This window comes from Kogia breviceps, chromosome 12, assembly GCF_026419965.1.
Source record: "Kogia breviceps isolate mKogBre1 chromosome 12, mKogBre1 haplotype 1, whole genome shotgun sequence".
Classification (NCBI taxonomy): Eukaryota; Metazoa; Chordata; class Mammalia; order Artiodactyla; family Physeteridae; genus Kogia; species Kogia breviceps.
This window is the reverse complement of record NC_081321.1, coordinates 74,772,737-74,788,236: the sequence shown is the minus strand read 5'-3', so window position 1 is coordinate 74,788,236 and position 15,500 is coordinate 74,772,737. Positions and strand designations below refer to the sequence as shown.

At 34.6% G+C, this 15,500-nt stretch overlaps 1 long non-coding RNA gene across 9 annotated transcripts in view; it reads right to left on the bottom strand.

Moving 5' to 3' along the window:
• The window catches only part of LOC136792280 (uncharacterized), a 520,212-nt gene that overhangs the window by 220,173 nt on the left and 284,539 nt on the right, over window positions 1-15,500 (bottom strand). The window lies entirely within an intron of this gene.

The window sequence follows — 15,500 nt, the reverse complement described above, 5'->3', positions numbered from 1 at the left end:
GGAAGAAAATTCCCAGATGACATCTTTGACAAAACTGGTGTCAGTTTTCTCAATTCTCCCAAATGGTTGAATGTAAATGTGTGTGTGTGTATACTGATAGATAGATAGATGAGAGATGAATATATGTAGATACTTAAAACTTAAAATGTTCTAGGAACCATGCATTGGCCAGGAGGAGTATAAAGTTTATTGGTTAAAGTTAGGATTGTATATAATATATAAGGAATAATTTTTTAAATAAATTTAACCACAATATATAGGTAAAGAATGTATAACTGTCAAACTAATAAAGAGAAAAATAGAACGACAAAGAGTATTTATTGAGTCCAAAAGAAGGCAAGAAGAGAAAGGTAATAAAAGGACAATAGAATGCATCTAAAAAAGTAGTATATTTGAAGCCAGGTATATTGGTAATTACATGGTACAGTGGTTAGGAACTTGTGCTTTAGAGGAAAAAGATTGAGTTTCAAATTCTGCCTGTGACATTTACTAACTATTTGATCTTTGGAAAATGTCTTAACATTTCTAAGCATTGGATCCTCATCTGCAAAACAGAGGACAATATCTACGATCTTACACTTTTACTATGGAGATAAGAGAGAGAACAGATGTGCAGGTCTTGTCACCTGACACATAAAAAGCACCCAATAACTGATAGGTAGAAATTTTATTATACGTAGGGACTCCAGTACACAAAAGTGCACACATTTTCTCCAAACCAGACCATTTTACAAATAAGGAACTGAGAAAAATGATTGAACTGATCCAAGTTATAGGTTTTAAGTTTTAGTGCATTGGGAGGGTAAACAATGAAATGGAGTTGAGGGTTAAGGAATGGGACCAGTGAACCATGAGACTGAAGTTGGATAGTGAAAGAGATGAAATCAGGAGGGGACAGGAAAATTGGAAGAAATAAGACTGAAGTACAGGTTTGAGGGGAATTAGAGAATACAAGACCTGGAAGAAGATGAGTGATCTGAGCTTGGGAGACTATACCTTAAATTGTCTTGAGTCCCAATGCTAAGACATGAGATTCTCGGTGTGGCTATGGAAAGGAACCACTAAAATGAGGAAGTGAATGTCACTGGGGTCAAAGAGGCCAAGGAACTTTGAATTTGTAAGAATTTCAGATGCAAGTGCTTCCAGTTTTAGCATCCTGGAGTCAGAGAAGAGTCAGCACAAAATGAGAAAACTTTCAAACAATACATATAGTTTTAAGTATCTTTGTTCAGTGTCATGGAGCTGCCAAATGGCAGATACAGGATTTAAACCCACGTAGTCTGGCTTCAGAGCTCCTGCTGTCGATCACTATGTTATACCACCTCTCATGATAAAATATGCCATTATGGTTGAAAAAAATTAACAAAATTATTCTAAGATATTACATATAGACTTACAGTAATTGATTATTAAAACACCAGTTTAAAAGTTTGTGTACGATGAAATTATATTTTGTACAGTATCTGAAGCATTGCATGTATTGAAGGCAATTTATAATTTAGCAAAACAACAAAATGTCATATTTACCAAAAACCTCTAGGAAATTTTTGTTCTTTAAGCATCTGAGACAGATCTCAAGAATACTTTGCTCAGAATATTTCTGTACTGGGAAAAGAAGGAAAATGATATAGTATAAGCATATTGTAGAATTCAAAATTGTTAAGTAAATATAACACGTAATTTATAAAACCACAGGACTATTATCTTGAATTTTGAATTTATTGTTCTACCTTTGGAAAAATATCACTTTCTTTGTGACATTCAGCTGAGTAAACACAATTCAAGTGTAAAAAAGAGACTCTTTTGTCAGTTCTTAAAGATTTCTTAAGACAAGTTAAAATTATCCTGGAAAAAAAGATCAGAACAGGGCTTCCCTGGTGGCGCAGTGGTTGAGAGTCCGCCTGCCGATGCAGGGGACACGGGTTCGTGCCCCAGTCCGGGAGGATCTCCCATGCCGCCGGGCGGCTGGGCCCCTGAGCCATGGCCGCTGAGCCTGCGCGTCCGGAGCCTGTGCTCCGCAACGGGAGAGGCCACAACAGTGAGAGGCCCGCGTACCACAAAAAAAAAGAAAAGATCAGAACAGTACAATGACTAGCAGGAGTGCCTTTTGCAAAACTAACAGGAAAAGTTATCTATAGTGTATATAATGGTGCCAGGGTTTGTTTCCAACAGGGCAAGAGCCCTGCCATATATTCCATTTGCTGGCCTCCAGCCTGCATTAAAAGTGACATAACAAAGCTGTTGGTTAGTGGGAATATACACCAGGAACACTATCCAGGTTGAGAAGTAGAAACATTGACTTCAGAGAGATGGAAAGAGAGATGGAGCAAACATATTTTCTATACAAGATTAGCAAATTTAGATCAAACACACAGTTTTTATACACTTTATTTAGGAGGAAAGAGACAGAAAGTGATTTAGGTGACAGTAGTTTCTGATGTATTAAAATCAAGGCTGGTGAGATACAGTAGTAAGAGCATTAAGGATGTAGAGTCAGATACAAATGATTTGAATCCTAGATCTCCTAAGATCAGATACAAATGATTTGAACCCTAGATCCTAAAATCAAGGCTGGTGAGATACAGTAGTAAGAGCATTAAGGATGTAGAGTCAGATACAAATGACTTGAATCCTAGATCTGCTAAGGAAACGTGAGCAAGTTACTCAAACTCTTTGATCATTGGTTCTTTAATTAAAGTAGGCAGAGAATAATATGTACTTTACATGACAGTCCTCTGAGGATAAGAAATAGTGTATTTAAGATGCCTAGACTACAGTAGGTGCTTGGTAAATATCTTTTTAATTGAAGTATAGTTGATTTACAATATCATGTTAATTTCAGGTGTACAGCACAGCAATTCAGTTATATATATATATATGTGTATATATATATGTGTGTGTGTATATATATATATGTACATATATATATTCTTCAGATTCTCTTCCCTTGTAGGTTACTAGAAAATATTGAGTATAGTTCCCTGTGCTATACAGTAGGTTCTTATTGATTATTCAATAAATATTATTATCATTAGTATTATTGGTATTATTATTATTTGAAGTTCTTAAGCAAAGTTATGCTAAAGAAGTTTTAGACAGTAATATATCTGGAAGAAATATGTGATAAAGCAAATATAGCAAAGTGATCATGATAAAGTCAAGAGGCTTAGAATGTAGGTGCTCACTGTAAAATTCTTTCAATACTGTTGCTTGAAAATTTTTATCATAAAATTTTAGAAAAAAATATGTACAGGGAGAAAAAGGACTTGAAAATGTGTTAGGCTTTTTTCACTCATAATCTAATGGTTTGTAGAGGCTCCAAAACACTAATTATAATATTGAACCTATCAAATCTTTAAATGCATATTTCTTTATTGTATTGGAGAAACCCAGTGTTCCCCCACACTATTTTCTTCTCTTTCTTGGCACACTGAAGGATTAAACTTCCCTGTCTCCTTGAAAGAAAGAAGAGAAGCCATATGATAAGTTCTGGCCACTGGGCAATGAGTGGAAGTGATAGGTATCACTTCCAGGTCAAAGGATTTCATTGCTGAGGTGCAATCCTCTTTTCCATCCCACTGTTGCGAGGGAGAGAAATGTACACATGCTCCAGGTTCCAGTGGTTGTGAGTATTGTCTGCCACTCTGTCAGCTCTCTCTGTAGCTCTCTGGTGGATTATATGGGACAGAGCTGCCCTGCTAACTGCCATAGGGACAGATAGCATTTGAGGGAAAGTAACTTGCGGGGGTGGGTATTAAGCCGTTGGAATTTGTGGTTATTTGTTATTATGGCATTACAGCCTATCCTTAATAATTCATTCATATTTTGCATATCTTTTCAGTGATGTAAACTGATAAAGTTTGAAAACAGTGCTATATAATCAGTTTAATATTTTCAATTTAAGTTATTTATAACTAAATGATACATGAGCTTAGTAAAAAATCAAATAATGAAGAAAAGCTTCCAATAAAAAAACAGTGATTTCCTGCCCCACCCTTTCAACCCAGTCCAGTTCTCTAGAAGTGACATTTTAAATGTTTACTGGTTTAATTTGTTGTAGTTTTCTCCATACTGCTGATAACATGTTTTTATCTTTCTTGATTTAGCAAGTTTATGCATGCTTTATTGACTCTGATATGGAGGACCATTTAGCATACTCACACCTAGCCACTCCCTTACTCCTAGATTTTGATAGCTATCTTATTATCTGTATTTCTTACCTTAGGCAATAAACTTAAATAAAGCCTTGTAGTTCTATTTCTAGTTTCAACAACTAGAAAATTATCTCAAATTTTCTCTATGTGAAAAGAGAACCCTTCCTCTATTCTTCCATCATCTTCTGTGAAATATTCCTTTAATTTCATGGTCAAAGTTGTTCAAGTTTACCTTTTCTTAAACATTAACTACATTTTCCATGCATTGCCTATAAACTGATTCTAAAATGTGAAAGTTTATAAAAGACAATTTAGTGTATAGTGAGTATATAAATATCTTTTTTTCCAAGGTTAGGATAAGAGATGGGTTTCTTTTCTGTATTCATCCTTCAGCAAATACTGAAATGTAACTTTGTCCTCTCTGACACACCAGTTGACACATGTTCATTTTCTTTCCACTATCATCCAAAGACATGTTGAAATCTGCCATCCACAGTTGACCTCCTCCTGAATCCTTTTCGCTGTAATAAATTTAGTCCTTTTAAAAATTCTGTGTGGGCTTCCCTGGTGGCGCAGTGGTTGAGAGTCCGCCTGCCGATGCAGGGTACGTGGGTTCGTGCCCCGGCCCAGGAGGATCCCACATGCCGCCGAGCGGCTGGACCCGTGAGCCATGGCCGCTGAGCCTGCGCGTCCAGAGCCTGTGCTCCGCAACGGGAGAGGCCACGACAGTGAGAGGCCCGCGTATGGCAAAAAAAAAAAAAAAAAAAAAAAAAAAATTCTGTGCAATGATTTCAATGGGATCCTGGGAAAACATGAGACAAATGTGCTTAGACAGCATCTTCCCTGTCCATCATTATGCTACTAAAGATTTAATGTCATGTAGCTGTTTGAACTCCTCTACCTGGAATGTGTACATGAGTCTTCAGATAAGATAAATATTTGAAGCAGGAAGGAGAAATTTTAGGGAAAGTGTCAGGAAGTGGGGAATTAAAGGTAAAGGTGTATAGAATAGGATGTCATAAGGGACCCACAGCAGGAAGGGAAAGGAATTATGCATGGTCCCCTGGGTTATGTGACTGCGGTGACTGAATCTGAATGACATTTGACAATATTTAGGCTTTCAAATGTAGAGGTAGGCACTTATTTCATTTTGAGTGTAAATAGTGTATACGCTTTTAGTAAAATTGCATTGCTCTATTAGGCTTATATAAACAACTTTGCTCAAATGTTCCACTGTTAATAATCCAAGAACACCTTGTCTCCATACACTTTCACTCCCTGTATGCCTGATATTAGTAGGATTCCTGTTTTCTCTAATTACAAGATTTTGTTCTTCAGTTAAATATTGAAATTACCATGTAGCTTCCTCCTCTCTCTTTCTTTTTTTAATTTATGGAACTCCTAACAACTTATAGTTGATTATCATTCTTTCTAAATTTTCAGTTAACTGTGCTTCTCTTTTTAAAACATTAAAATCTTTATATTCTTATGATTGACAGTTGTACCAGTTTGCTAGGGCTACCAAAACGAAATAACACAGATTGGGTAGCTTAGACAACAAAAATTTCTTTTCTCACTATTTTGAAAGCTAGAAGTCCAAGATCAAGGTGTTGGCAGGTTTGGTTTCTCCTGAGGCCTCTCTCCTTGGCTTGCAGGTGGCCATTTTGTCCCTGTGTCCTCACATGGTCCTTTCTCTGTGCACATGAAATCCTGGTATCACTCAGGGTATTCAAATTTCCTCTTCATAGAAGTACACCAGTCAGATTAGATAAGAATTTACCTTAAAAAACTCACCCTTTTAAAGACTTTATCTCCAAATACAGTCCATTCTGAGGTACTGGGGATTATGGCTTTAATGTATAAATTTTGGGGACACAAATCATTCTATAACAGTAGTCCTCAGAAAATTTAATATTTTCTTTTCTTGACTGTCTAAGTATTTTACTGAACAACTAGTAAAGGTACACAATAATAGATTGTGTGAGTGTTTTTCCCACATTTTATCAGACTAACTGTTACTGTTCACTAATATACACAGGTATATCTGCTAGGTGCTTAGTGCTTAAAGGAAAATCTGACTGCATTAGGAGCTATTGCTATAAAAATCTTTGCATACAAGAGAGCCCAGAAAAAAATCAATCGCTACTAGATTCGACCCTCAGTTATCAGCCCTACAAAATACATCAAACTTTAAATATAGGCATGCATAATTTCTGATGGAAATAAAACTAATTAGTGTTCTCTGAAAGCAGTTCATTGCTTAGGAAGATGAAAATTGGTACTCTCAGAATCTAAGCAAATAAACCTTACAAAGAATGAATATTCAATCTAAATTATTAGCAGTACTAAATGTCCAAGATAGTTCAACAATTCCTAAGTTATCTGACAGAATCTTTTGGTCCTAAACAATAATTTCAAATATTCCAATATTTCTCCAAGTATTTGGGAAAAGATCCCAACAGAATAAAATGAGAATTGCCAAGTCAAAGCTTCTGTGTTTATAATAGAAAACAGCTGTGACTGAGGGCACTGAATTAATATTCCAAGTTATCTTTCTGAATTGGAATTATGAATTTGAACATGTTCACAAGAAAATAAAATAAGCCCACACTCATTTGAAATGATCTTTACAGATGCTATGTAAATATATACTGATCCACTTTGCAATTAAATACCACATAATTAGTTCAGGGACTCCATGCCAAAAGTATGTTGTAATTCTACTAAATTTAAATTGTGCATAGTGGTAAATGAGAATAAACATTCCAAAATGATAGCTCATTTAACATTTTCACACACACAGACACATACACATGCACAACAGAATTAAACCAATGCAAATCTGGAAATAATTATATCATCTCTTTACTGGCAAACCCAAAGGAAAAGTTCACAAGAAAACTAGTTTTGCATTTAATTTCTCATATTTCATGCAAGAAATATGAAAAAATAAATGATGGCAAAAAAATGGTTTCTATATATCTTTTGTTGCATAGATTGCTTATTCTATGAACATATTGTAAAAATGTCCAAATGTTCTTTCTTTATCTACTTTACTAAATGATAAGTATTTTAATTCCAGATGGTACATATTACACAATATCATTCATTGAAAGCTGTGCGATTCCAAGCACATAAGATCCTTTTGCAAGAAAGTAACTGCTCTACAGTTCCTTTCTTTTTTGGTTGTTGTTTCTATTTCTTTCTCCCCTCCTGTTTTTTGCAAGAGACAGCAGTATGAATTTCTGGGAGTGTGACACCTAACAGTACCATTGAAAAGCAACAAAGATTCAGACACCACCAACTATTCTTTTCTAAGTGAAAAGTTAGCCTTTAGTCATGATTCTTTTAATAAGCATTTCTTAAGCTATGTACTTTGTCTAGGGAAGTCTGAAGGGCTCTGCAGTAGAGTAGCTAAAGTGAAAAAGCAAACAGACAATCAAACAAACAAAAACTAAGAACCCTTACACAGCAAAGAAACTAATCAGTCCAATTTGAGTGGAAGATAATGTGTCAAAAATATTATGCTATGTCTATATGAGATTTTATTTTAATTAGAAAGTAGAATTACAAGTCCTAGCAGAGTCCTAGGTCCTGATAGAATCAGTTCCCTGTAATCTATTAGCCCATCAGCTAAGAGAAGATAATTTAGTCCATGAGGTTATGGCTGAGATTAAGACGAAAAATACACATAAGGAAACAAATGGCTGCTGTTTTTAACTACCAAAAGTAAATTGCTATATATATTTATAATGTTATGAATAAACAATATCTAATATGTATTGAGCAACAAAGAGTAGAAGTTTCAACTGCACAAACAAATCAACAAAATTTATAGCAAATCAAAAATTAAAGATGTTATCTCTCAGTCTGGAAAGCAAAGAGATTGCAGAATCAACTAAAGCAAAAGCAGCTCAGCTCACTTCTATTTCTGGTTGACTCCAGCCACAGGGAACATGCTCTCACATCCTGTAATTGGTGGCAGGCAAGTAAACAACAGATTATACTTGTTCATCACACCACTGACTTCGTGTATGACTTCAGGCAACTACAACCTATCTAGACTTTAATTTTCTTAATTGTTAATGAGATTAATAATAGGCGCTACAGCAAAATGGTTGGTCGGTTATGTCAACAGACTCTGCTGATTCCCATTTTCTATTTTCCACTTCTCTATAGACATTGGAAAGGCTAAACACTTACTTTCCAATTCTCCCTTTGTCCTAATTTCAGTTGTCCCCAAAGCACATTCTGAGACAAAGATCTGGATGTGAAAGAAAAGAAAATAATTTAGAAGGAAGTGAAATAGGAAAGCCAGTAAAGGATGCATTAATAAGCAATCACCATGGAGGCAAATAGGGATCCAACATTCTGCAGACTCTGAGAAACTATGGAGAAGATTTCCCAAAATTATCCAGTGAGAGATGAGGAAGCTGGGGATATTCTTGTATAACTACTCCCATTCTTACCAATTGAACTTTCCACCTCTGTAAAATGGACAACTGAACATGACTGCACCATGAGTAATTGGACACAGAGGCATAGTTTTTAAAAGTCATATTAAATATATGTGCTGTGCAGTATTACAAATTTGTCTTGGTAGTAGAAAGAGTACAGAATTTGACCAGAGACCTGGGTTTTATCTGGTTCTGGCTTTGCCACTAGCTGATAACAAAATGGGGTAGCCTCTCTGGCTGGGCCTTAGAGTTTTGTTATTTGAGAAATGATAAGGTTGGATTGCTGATGAAACTAATTGTTTTTCCAGTTCTAAGTCCTAAGAATCTTTGATTAAATGCATTTTTATGATGTTTAGAATAACTTTACTCTTTTCTTTGTCAGACCCTAAAAATTTTCATTGCCACACAAACATTTTTCACTAAATAGAAAATAGAATGCCTTTCCAGTGTCAGGAAGCCCTCTGTATTGTGAATAAATTAACATGGCTGAAACAAAATCTCTTTTCAGGAGAAACCAAATTATCTGTTAAAGTGACTGAACATAGCTCACACAAATTTTCATAATAGTCCATGTAGTACAAGCAATGTTACCTCAAGACTTGAAATTAGTCAATGTTTAATTTTGAATTTTAAAGAGAATGGTACCAGGTGTTAGTAATAAAACTAGAATCCCAAACAAACCAAATCTTCAAAAAAACCCTTTATGATTAAAATTGTTTCCTAAACTACCATATTATTGATGCCAGATGTTAATCATGAAAACAAGATAGAGAACTTAGGCAAAGAGAAATTTCCATTTTAAACAGTAGGACATTAACTTATGAAAGTAATGAGTCAGGGTAAGTCAGATTAGCCAATAAGCCTCTGTAACTTACTAAAATGAACCATAGTTTGTATAGTCAAAACATTTTTTTACAGGACAAAATACATAGTTTTTTTGGATAAAAGTCTTAGACTTGTGGAGGTTAGTGGCTATGTGACAAATGCACAGAAAAGTTACGTTTGAGAGATTTGGGGGACTTTTCCCCTTTTTTTGTATTTTGTTTTTCTACAAGAGTTTAGCATCTCATTTATGGTCACTAGCTATGTCTCCAAATCCTGCCTTTCTCTCATAGTCCAAATCCACATTTCACAGCTTTTGTAACATCTTTACCTGATTACTGCCTTAGCACCACAGAGGCCCCATAGTGTTTGATCCCTTAGTATGTCCAAACTTCTTTTCTCTAAAAGTTCTTTCCTTTTCATTCAACAAGTTCATTCATTCAAGCATTGCTTCATTTATTTATTATCTCTTCACTCAACAAACAAGGGATTGATATGTTGGCAGAAGCTAAGGCAGATATAAAGAACAATAAAATACAGCCTGCTCTTGAGGGGTCTACCAGGGCAGTATCATACAGGATAGTTATAATAAAATGGAGTAATCCTATAGTTTCTATTAATGAAATCCTAAACACTTCTTTACTCTGTAATTGTCAAGAACTTTCCTCAGAGAGAATCGATTGAATTTTGAATGCTGAGTAAATTTTACAGGGTACACAGAAAGGCAGTGGTACAGCATAACCCAAGTCAAAAAGGAGAGGGAAATAAAAAAATGATAGCATGCCTAAGATTTAGATTCATATTTCAAAAAGTATAATTCCATTTATCCCTCATCCTTTGTATTGCTATTTTTGTGTATGTATATATATCTACATATACATATATATATAACATCTACATATGTCATAGTTCCCATAAGAGTTTATCCAGTTCTACTGGATACAAATACTCTTAGTTTTCATTTATTGACAATGTCTTTATTTTACTCTCTTTTAAATTTTATTTTTGAACATTTTTTTTTTCTGAATATAAACTTCATGGTAGACATCCTTTCAGCATTTTAAAGATGTCACTTCACTGTCATCTGCCCTCCATAATGCCCTATAGGTAATGTGTTTCTCTCTGCCTACTTTTAAAATAGTCTCCTTATTTTTGATTTTCAAGTTTTATCATTATAAAACTAAGAGTGTTTTCTTTATATTTATCTTGCTTGGGTCTGTTAGTAGATATTTGTTACCACATTTAAGAAAATTTTAGCCATTATTCCTCTGTTATGGACTGAATTAAGTCCCTGCGAAATTTGTGTGTTGAAGTCCTAATGCCCTACCTGACTGTGTTTGGAGACAGGAAATATCAGGAGGTAGTAGAGGTTAAATGAGGTCATAAGGATGAGGCCTTAATTCATTAGAACTGGTGTCCTTGTAGGAGAGAAAGAGACACTAGCTCTCTCTCTCTCTCTGCATGCTCACAGAGGAAAGGCCAGGTGGGGACACAGTGAAAAGTCATCAGTCCACAAGACAGACAGAGAGGACTCACGAGAAACTGACCCTAATGGCACCTTGACCTTGGACTTGTCTCCAAAATTTATGAGAAAACAAGTTTCTGCTCTTTAAGCCACACAGTCTGTGATATTCTATTAGGTCAGCCCAAGAAGACTAATATATCTTACAAATATTTCTTATTTCCCTTTCTTTCTCTCCTCTCCTTCATGGACTCCAATTACACATATCTTAGACCTTTTGATATAATCTCACAGATCACTAAGAATCTACTGATTTATTTTCAACTTTTCTTTTCTCTGTTCTCTATTAAAATTGGATATTTTCTATTGATCTTTCCTCAAGGTTAGTAACCACTTATTTTACCATATCTGACATTCTTAATACTACACATTGTTTTGCTCAGTTGTAAAATTTCCACTGGGTTATTTTCTAGAGTTTCCATTTCTCTTCTGAGATCCCCTATCTGCCTATTTATCATCATCATATTTTATTTCAAGTTCCCAAACTTATTTATAATCGTTTATTTAAAGTCCTTGTATTCTAATTTCCATGTTCATAGTATTTTATGATTGTTTTCTGTTGACTGCTTTTCCTCTTGAGTGTGGGTCATAATTTCTTGTTCCTTCTCATTGTCTACTAATCGTTTATTGCATAGTGGACATTGTGGATGACCACTGTAGAAACTGGATTCTCTTATCTTGTTCTAAAGATGATTGATTATTATTCTAGTAGTTAATTAAATCGATTTGACACAAATTCAAAGTTTCGGCTCCCCTGAAATGGGCATCAATGAAATGACTCATTTATCTCAGTCTTCTGGCTGTGTTTTTCACTGAGAAATCTGAACTCTCCTCACATGTGAGGTTCAGTGGTTAGCAAATAATTTGGATAAAGTTTATAGACAGATGTGGGCTCTCTCCTCTGTTAGTGCCGCCTTTATTGAATCTTCCTCCTTACTCTCCTTAACCCAGTAAAAATATGGCTTGTATACTAACTCGAGAGTGCCGTCAAGAGAAAAGCCAATATAGTTTCCTTCTTTCATGGGTCAACTCCTTCCAGTTTCTGTCTACTTTGTTCACTACTTCTTCAAATATTTTACTCAGTGTTTATAATTTTTATCTGAATTAGGATTAGTAGTGTACCATCTACTCTACCATTATGGGGATAAGAATTTACAGGAAGGTTTTTAGTAATAGTTTACATTTTTAAAATAGCTATTGGACACATCAGAATTTTTTTTTTCTTTGCTCTCTCTCCCCCCCGCCTTTTGGTCATCTTTAATAATTTATCTTTTGTAAGTACTTGTTTATTTCATAAAGTTTTGTGAAATTTATTGGCAGAGATCCCGGGTTTCTTAGTTATATTATTGAGTGATATACCATAGAGTCTGGTACTTACTTTGCCTCTGGATTTTGAGTTGTTGCTTATGTAATATTACCTTATAATATCATAAATTTGATTCAGATTTTTTTATCTGAAAGCATCTTGACTAAAGAGTAAGAATTTAGTAAATATTGATATGAATTAAATTGTCAAGATCCAGAATTTTTTGCATTAAAAATTCACTTTATTTATATATTGCCATCATATAAAATCTTCCAGATGAAAATGACAATTTCCTCATTTCAATTTCAGATGGTCCCATAACTGGCATCAATCTGTGGTCGTACAGGAGGAGTGTGAAAATTTCCACTATTTCCTTAAAAATTTTAAAAGAATTTTCTTTATTTAGTCCCTTGTGGATGCAAGTAAAACAATTATTCAAGTTATCACCAAACAATGGGAGGCTTACTGTAAGGATACAAGTGGATATAAGGAAGTATGACACTCAGGTATGCAATCAGATCTGAGGTATAATGGAAACCATAGCAGTGCCTGGTATCACAAAGGCTGAGACTGGATTCTAAGAAGCTCTAAGTAATGCAGTAATGACTAACCTTTAATGAATTTTTACAAACATCTGCTTTTCATTCTTTTCCCCAAACCAATCTATTTCCTTATAGCTTTTGCTTCCTCATAACTGATTTTTTAATGATTCCTTTTCTCTGCCTTATGGGTGACCTCTACCTCTGTTTCATTTTAGCTTCAGATTTCTTTGCCTACGCATAAATTTTCTCTGTATTAATTGGGATACTTTCAATTGCAATTAATAAAAATGCAAAGCAAATTACCATTAGTGTAAAACAATTTATTGTTGTATATAACAGATAAGTAAAGCTTTACCATTGCATTCAGGAATTGTTGATGCAGGGACTGAATAATATTTCTCTCTCTCAATCTCTCTTTCACTCTCTCAATCTCTCTCTCTCTCTCTCTCTCTCTCTCGATAGGTAGGTAGATAGATAGACAGATAAATAGAGATAAAGATATATACATATATATTAGACCAGATTGCTCCATATGATGGCCATATTGACATTACCAGTCCTAGAGTTACATCATATCTTCTTAGTGACCTGGATGAAAGAGAGTGTGTATTCCAACAGCTTTAACATAATATCCACCAGGAGTATTCTGATTGACTCTAATTAATATAACATATTATGTGCCCATCTCTGAACCAATCTTTGTTTCATACCTATGGCAGTAGAAGCAGGGAGAATGCCAGCCCCTCCCAAACCACATCTAGCAAGTTTCTAATAGGTAAAATTATTATATTCCTAGAAGAAATATGAAAAGAATTATTGGACATAAACGCAAAGAAGGCTAGCATACTAAATAGTTCCCAGTTCAGATTTACGACAATGATTATGTTGCCATTCAGAGCATTTTCCACTGGACACTCTCACAGTCTGGCATGGATACACTTCTTGGATTCAGTCATTGTCTAGTCAGAGGTGCTTTTGAGTAGTATGACATGGTACAAAACTAGGTGTACAGAGCAATCCTGTGATAAAAGCTCTGAGTGGAATTGTTTTCCCTTAGAAGTGTTTGTGGGCTTGGAAGACATCGTAATAGTCATTTAACTATTATTTCAGATGAAGGAAGTCAGCTGATTACATCACTTTTAAAAACACCAAGATTCATTATTATTCTTTCATAATTTCCATCTAGTATGTCTATAAATCTATGCCTTAACTCTTAATAAATGACAAATACTATAAAATCCCTACATTTTTGTAGATATACTGGCATATACCATTTTTTTCATATACCATTTTGATTAAGTTTAATATTTAGGTTGACTAGAGAGGCAAGAATAGAGTTATAACCAGAAACTTGTCTCTTATAAAGGAACTATTTGAAGCCCTGGTTTGACTGTGGTTCATTTCATAAAGTTAAACAATTCCAGGGGTTATAAATCTTTATTGAAACCAAAGATAATATTTATGCAAAAATGAACATTTAGACATGGAAAGGGGTAGAACAAATTTCATACAGAATGATATCTATGTTATTATTTGTACTAAGCTCTAGTATGTGCTTAAATTCTGAATGTTCTCATAACTTAATGTTTTAGTATTCAAAGCACACTGTGTCTAGAAAAAACTATATAGAAAAATTAAAGAAGGAGACAAATCACCTTATAAAATTGTCTGGTTTTAATATAAAGGAGGATACCAACTGGGCTCAAATATGTTTCATATCTTTAAGTATTTTCAGTAAAACAATTGGGGCATACACGATTTGAATACCAAACTGAATAAAAAGTAATATTTCATTCAGAAAACAAAACACAAAAGAGAATCAATGTTCCTTTCCTTTTTATCTCTCAACCTAGGAAGAGGCTTAACTTTGAAATGCAAATTCTAAATTTGGTATTCAATAATTCTAAAGCTTTCTCAATGAAATTAAAAGGAAATTCTCTTTCCTCGGCTAAAAATTCCTCCTGCATTCCTCACAGGAAGAGATATGATTTTACTTATCTACTCACCTATCATAAACACTTGTATAAATAAAATTTTTCCATAAAGTTGAAAACAAGTTCACCCTACTTCCCAACTCCACATGTCTGAAATATTCCACAACCCTTACCTTCTTTGAAAAATAGCAACAGACAAATCTGTCACTACAAACTTTCCTCACAGTGTTTTTTAACTTTGCTGTATCCAATACAAGTCTTTTAAAACAACAGCAGTAGTGCCAAATTCATCATTTGGTTTCTTGGGTATAATATTTGCAAAGTACTGAACTAGGCTTCCACAAATGAGAAATAAAAAATGATTCCAGGATGGGCCACGTTCCTCCAAGTCCATAGATAGGCCAGTGACCACTGCGGAATTGGAGCTCTCCAATGTATTATTTGTGGTAAATTGGTTTTCAATTAAACCATGATCTACTCATATCGTTTTATGAAAATGAGTTGTGCAATTTAAGAAATATGAGATCTTACAACTTGAGTCACGAATGTCTATACATATAAACATTTATATTCATTTTCATACTTGGAAATATATATGTAAACATATTTTAAGAATTTGATATAAATTTTAATTCAAAATTTTGTAAACCTAGGGCTTCCCTGGTGGCGCAGTGGTTGAGAATCCGCCTGCCGATGCAGGGGATACGGGTTCGTGCCCCGGTCCGGGAAGATCCCACATGCCGCGGAGCGGCTGGGCCCGTGA